The 6,384-nt window shown below is 49.7% G+C and overlaps 1 long non-coding RNA gene across 1 annotated transcript; it reads right to left on the bottom strand.

Moving 5' to 3' along the window:
- Nucleotides 1-2,007: 2,007 nt before the first annotated feature.
- Nucleotides 2,008-6,082, bottom strand: LOC109370994. Its single transcript, XR_004161998.1, has 4 exons — nucleotides 5,945-6,082; nucleotides 5,150-5,313; nucleotides 4,105-4,187; nucleotides 2,008-3,992 (listed from the first exon to the last, which is right to left on the bottom strand). It is a non-coding gene; the product is annotated as an uncharacterized LOC109370994 (long non-coding RNA).
- Nucleotides 6,083-6,384: the final 302 nt, after the last annotated feature.

Here is a 6,384-nt window from a genome sequence, read left to right as displayed (position 1 = left end):
TCTTTGTCCTTGCCAAACCTGGGGAGACCTTTTCCCACCTCCTTGTCCACCTCCCCTTTACTTCCCACCTTTGAAGAAATGTGCTGATACTGAGATTGACTCTTCTGCCTCGCCCAGAGTCTTCTGTGGTACTTCCAGATCCTGCTGGCCTTTGCAGAGAGAAGAAGAAAGTCAGGGGAAAGGAAAAAATTCCCCTTGGTTGAGGAGAATCTACTTGGTTAGAGATCGTCTAGGCAACCTCATTGCACACAAACCTGTGGGCCCCGATGCGATGCTGAGGGAGCTGGCAGAAGTGATGGCCAAGCTGCTTTTGAAAGGTCATGGAGAAAAGGAGAGGTGCCTGAGGGCTGGAGGAAAGCTGGTGTGGCTCCAGTCTTCAGAAAGGGCAAGGAGGAGGAGCTGGGAAACTGCAGGCTGGTCAGCCTCATCTCTGTCCCTGGGAAAGTGATGGAGCTCCTCATTCTGGATGTCATCTCCAAGAGACTGGAAGAGAAGAAGGTTATCAGGACTAGTCAACATGGATTCAGCAAGGGAGAATTGTGCTTGGCCAATCTGGTAGCCTTCTGTGATGTCATGGCAGCTGGTAAATGGGAGAGCAGTGGGTGTTGTGTACCCTGACTTCAGCAAGGCTTTGATGCTGCCTCTCAGAACATCCTTGCTGGTAAGCTGGGGAGGTGTGGGGTAGGTAAGTGAGCAGTGAGGTGGGCTGAGAGCTGGTGGCTCAGCGTCGTGGGATGCATTCCTGGGTAGGAAACCTGCTTTAGCAGGGGGAGGATGGACAAAGTGATGTCCAGAGATCCCTTCCAACCCTGTGGTTCTGTGGGCATGATGCTAAGGCAGTGCCTGGGACTCCTGACTGGCATTACATGGGTGGGTTAGAGATAAGAGGGCATTCAGGGAGACAAACATCAATGTGTGATACAGTTTTGTTGTGCACTTCTTGTTGATGGCCAGATTGGAAATACTTCAAAGATGTGAAGAGCCCATGGCAGCAGTTTGCTAATTGTAATTAGCATTTACTGTATCACTTTTAATGGTTTTGTTATAGGAAAGGAACTTGAGTGTTTGGTTTAACTCTCTGTTCCAGAACACCTAAAACCAACAGGCTGTGAAGCTCACAGCTGTCCCTGCTTCTGTCATTTCTATTTTCCCTCTTTGAAATGTGACCTTGAGCACAAATTCTTCCTCTCTCACATCCGACAGAAATGACTGAGGAGTCACTGCTGTTTGAGCTCTGGTTTTGGGGACCAGGAGACAGACCTGGCCTTTCTTTGTGTTGACCTGGGTGGTTCCCAATGGGTCTGAACAGAGGGGGGAGAAGGCAGGAGGACACACGAAGCTCTAACAGCTTTCAGTAGGAAATGATTGCGTGTTCTGCTTCTCCTTAAAATGGGCTCCTGAGTTCCATTGGAACTCCCATATTCTGGCTGAATTATTCAGACTGCAGGAATGAACAGATGCTGTCCTAGAAAATGCCGTCTGTTGGCTTGTCACAACTACTTGGGAAAGAGTTTTGATTTTTAGCTGTGAATTTCATTTAAATGATGCTGCAGCGACTCTCAAATCCAAAGCTGTTCCTTGGATTGCACCTTCAGGTAGGATGGCTGAAAAAGAAATGAATTACGGAGTCTGTAGATTGAATTCTAGAATTGAATTTGGGCGTTAGATTTTTCCTTCAATAAATTCTATTGGTCCCCCTGTAGTGGCAATGCTGAGGCACAGTGAAGCAGGGATGGAGCACCTGGTGGGAAGGCAGGGCCAGCACAGGTGCATGCAATGCACTGAGTGATGGAAGGGCTGCAGCCAGGATTCACCCCTTCCCAGCCCTCATTTAAAGGTCGGCAGTAGAGATATGGGCATCTCACTGGAGATCCCTGCCTACCTGAGACCTTCCAAAGGTAAGCAGCTTTCTTCCTTTGTTTCTGTGTCCATGGCTGTTGCACTTGGGCTTATCCTCACTTGCTGCAGCCTAAAACTTTGCTACCCAACTATTATTGCTGTGCTTTCCATCACATAATAGCATTTCACCCCCAAAATAAATACATCAGACCTGAATCCCAATCTATTAGTTCCATGCTCTGGTGATCAGTGCTCCAGATCAATTCCTTACGATGGATTTTGACTGCAGCCTTAGAGAAGGAAAAAGTTTAGAAAGGTACGCTAGAAGATCTCTGCTAAAAAGGTGTTTGCTGTGCGTGGTGTGTCTTTAGGAGCTGGGAACACAGAGCAGGGGAGGAAGTGTGGGAGGACTTTGTCTCTATGCTCATTAATTGCTCTTCTGAGATTGTGCAGTGGGATAATGTATATGGAAACCATTCTGTGCCCAACAGTAGGTGGATGTAGCGTGGGCTGATTTATTTTGCCAACCTCCTTTGCTGTTACAGCAGTGGTGGTTTAGGACTGAGCATCGATGCTTCTGGGAGCAAACTGCAGATCTCAAGGTTAGTGCAGAGGCTGAGGTTGGCGTCAGCAGCAGGAACCTCTTTCTGTCTGGGTGTCTCCAGAGCAGTCGTAACTCGTTGCTTGGCATCTATTGAGATGGCAGAGGCTTCAGTGTGTGCGCTGCAAGGGTCAAACAGTGAAAGCAGATGAGCTGGGAGACAACTTGTTTTTATAGGACATAATAACTTCTTGCTGGCAAGCAGAATGATGAAGAGTAAGGCAGGGAAATGGAGGGCAAGCGGTGCTCAATGCTGAAGTTAGGCGTTTTGGAACATAGTTGAGTCTGAAAGAAATGTCTGGCTGGAGATGAGCGCTGATCCCAGTGGTAGGTGGGCTGGCGAGGCGCACTGTGATTGCTCTGTTGAGGCAGACCCACATCCCCCTGCACACACAGCAGCTCTGCTGTGATTTCGCACTGTAAGAAGTTGCTCGTGCTCTCTGGTCTCAAGCCCCAGTGGGACCCCGTGCCAATCAGCTGGCTGTGAGCCTTAGCACAGCACGGGATGGAGCCCAGGGGAGCTGTAAGTGCTGCAGTGCGTGAAGTCAGGACATCCTTAACCCATGCGGTGCCTGGGCTGCCTCTACTCAAGCTCCCCCAGTGGTCCCGTAAGAGCCAAGAGCATCACTGCATGTGAGCTGGGCAGCTTTGCTCAGCGTTGATGTGGGGTTTGGTTCTGCAGGAAGAGGTTAAAAATGCCCAGAGTTCTGTTGTATTTACCAGTGACCCGTGAGGAGCCTGTGCTTTGTTGCAGGAGCACTTAACCTATGGCCTGTGGGCTATCTGTGCCAGGACAGCTCAATTCAGACCATTCTGTTTGCAGCAGCAATCCTTCACTGAGAGCAGACTGGAGGCTGAAGGAGGGGCTGGGGAGACACATCAGGCAGCCTTTGCACAGCAGCCTTTGCAGGGCATGGGACTGAAGGTAAGGAGAAACACTGGGGCTAAGGGAAGCTGTCCCATCTCCCATAGAGGTTGCCCTGAAGCTTGTCAGTGAGAAAGGGGGGTAAAGAATCTGTGATAGCAGAGTTAAGAGCTGAGGATGTGGTTGAGCACAGTCCAGGAAGCTTAACATCATCTTCCAAAATTGCTAGCTGTAACTGGAACAACTCCAGGCTATTCCTGTGTTCCAGACTTGTGATTCCCCTCTTCCAGCTTCATGGGGCTGTGAGTGTTGTGGCAAATGTGACTTAGCCTGTGTTGTCTGTCATGCCTTTCTCACAGCATCCCTTTGTTCTCCATCCGAGAGCAGGAGGGGCAGGGCAGCCACTTCCACCTGGGATTTCTCTCTGGAGCATCGTCCTGGTCCCTGCTGTCTCCATGGCAACAGGAGTGGTTCAGCCCTCCCTCTGGGCTCTTCTCCCCGTGCTGTGCTCACATCTGAGAGCAAGGGTTCCCTGGGAAGGTCACACCAAGTGAACCTGCAGCATAATGGGCCAACACAACAGCTTTGTGCTCTTATTTATGTACCCATTGCAATCTGCTGGACAGGACAGTTTCCATCACTGCACAAAGAGAAATAGGCAGCTCCATTCACCTCTGCACAACTGACCTCGGATAGAAAGGGGAAATAAAAAGAAATTAAGAGGTTGTTATGCCCAGTTGCCCTTTTCTTGAATGTCCCTGGGGGGAAAAAAACAAAAGTTGAAGTAACCATGTGGTACCTGTGCTCAGGCAGTTGGAAGAGGATGGCTGTATCTCATGCCTGCAGCTTGCATGGGCTGACACAGCATGTCCTGGTTTGCCCCTGCACAGGAACCAAAAGACTGTTTAAGCACATTGAGGAGTACTGATTGCCTTAGAACTCCCTTTAAATAGCAATGAGTAAATAATAAAAGTCATCTTTTGTCATTTAGCTATTTATGTTCTGCCAGTTCCAGAGGCACTCTCCAACCCTCACAGCCCTAGCACTGCACTGACCTTCCCAGCTACCTGCCCAGGTTCCCCTGGGGAAGCACTCTGTTACCCAGCACATGCTTAGCTGCACTCATTTAAGGATTTCTTTCCCCCCAGTGTTTCTCAGAGAAGCCCCCAGCACAGCTACCCCAATGACAGCATTACAGCACGCCCTGCCCAACAGCCAGCTATTACTGGGCTTAAGTTTAAAACCCAGGCTGGAACTTGGACCACTGCTTCTCTGTGACAATATTTGGGCTCTGTGCTTTACAAGGCCACTGCTCTTACCTGAAACAACACTCACATTACATCTTGCCTGCTTGTTGAACAGCCATAAACCTGCAAGAACTGCTGTTAGATACCAGAGGATGCCCCACAAACACCACCGTTTATTCTGTGCCACACATCACCATGCCTGGCCTTTACTATATTTCTTCCCCAACCTGCAGTTGCTCCTATCTGCAAAGCAGCACTGGGAGCAGCAGCTGCCCAGCAGCACCAAACACAACACACAGCAATAGCTGAAGGGAAAAACAGAACGTTATGTCAATAGTACCATGCCACTGCAAGTGCCACTGAGACTCAGCATATGATTCAGGAGCAGCGTTTGGGTCTAGAGGCTCAAGAATTTCAGTACTAAGACACAATTCTCACAATTCATAACCAAACGCTGCAGGTGGGAAGCAGGAGAGCCACTACTCCCCCAGCACAAGAGCTCACTCAATCCCTGACTAACTGCAACAGAGAGCATTGCCACTAACCCAAGTCTTACACTAACAGACAGGAAGCAGCAACAACACAAGTGGGCATTACCTTCATTCCTGGCTCCAGCGCTGTCCTTTAGTTAGGCATTAATGGTTTGCAAGCATGCAAATGGAGGCTTTGCTTTGGGCAGAGGTGACTCCAGGAGCCATGGACCGTGAGGACATTAATACCACCTGGAATGGCATGTCCACATCACTGCTGCCTCCCTGGGGCTGAAACATGGACAGAACATGAGGGCTTTGCAGGGAGGTGGGTGTCCTTGCACCAAACCGTGCTGCTACATCAGCAGAACCCACAGAACTTCCTCACTGCTGCCACTGCCCAGTCACCAAGATATGTTGCCTTCCAGCTTGGGGCTAAAGCTGTGGAGGGAATCGCTTCCACCTGCAGCTCCTTGGGAACTGCTCTACAGATGCAATCAGAGCTACACCAACCTGCTTCTTTCTGTGCCATTGACTCAATGAACACGAGTGACATCTCAACACCAGCCAATGCTACTGCCCAGCTCCGTGACAGGTCACGTTGTGTGCACAGCTCAGGGGAGCCCTCAGGCATTCACTCTGGGCGTGGAGCTGAGCTCGCTCAGCATGCAGGCATGAGGATCATTAAGTATTTGTTCTTATTTGCATTTCTTCAAGGAAAAGGAAACATCTCCACTAAAACCTGAGCTTTAACTAGTGAAAACCTCAGTAAGAGCGATTCCACATTCCTTAGCTGTGATGTTATAACGTGATGGATAGCACAGTAACAATAGTGAAGTAGCAATGTCCTGGGCTACAGCAAGTGAGGATGTGCTCAAATACAGCAGCCATATACACAGAAAAAGAGAAAAAAGCTGCTTACCTTTAGAAGGTCTCAGGCACGCAGAGGTCTACAACGAGATGCACTCACATCCACTACCAACCCCAGAATCAGAGCTGGGAAGGGTTGGATCCTGGCTGCAGCCCTTCCATCACTCAGTGCATTGCATGCACCTGAGCTGCCCTGGGCTGGCCCTGCCTTCCCACCAGGTGCTCCATCACTGCCTCAGGCTGTGCCTCAGCATTTCTGCTACTCCAGGTAATACCAAGACAAAAAAAAAAACTGCAAAGTGCAACACTGGTTGATCAAAGAGGAAAGAGGATTTTTTCCCTTTCTTTTCAATCAAAGTACAGTACATGGGGTTACAACCTCTGCGCTCAGCTTCTCATCAATGGCAACCAGTCCATAATGAGCCGACTGCGTGGCCCTGCTTCTGGTCCCATAGGGGCAGCCCATTTGCAGGGGCCTTGCAGGGCTGGGAA

The sequence above is a fragment of the Meleagris gallopavo genome, chromosome 26 (assembly GCF_000146605.3).
Source record: "Meleagris gallopavo isolate NT-WF06-2002-E0010 breed Aviagen turkey brand Nicholas breeding stock chromosome 26, Turkey_5.1, whole genome shotgun sequence".
In the NCBI taxonomy this organism is placed as follows: Eukaryota; Metazoa; Chordata; class Aves; order Galliformes; family Phasianidae; genus Meleagris; species Meleagris gallopavo.
This window is presented reverse-complemented; position numbering and strand designations above follow the sequence as displayed.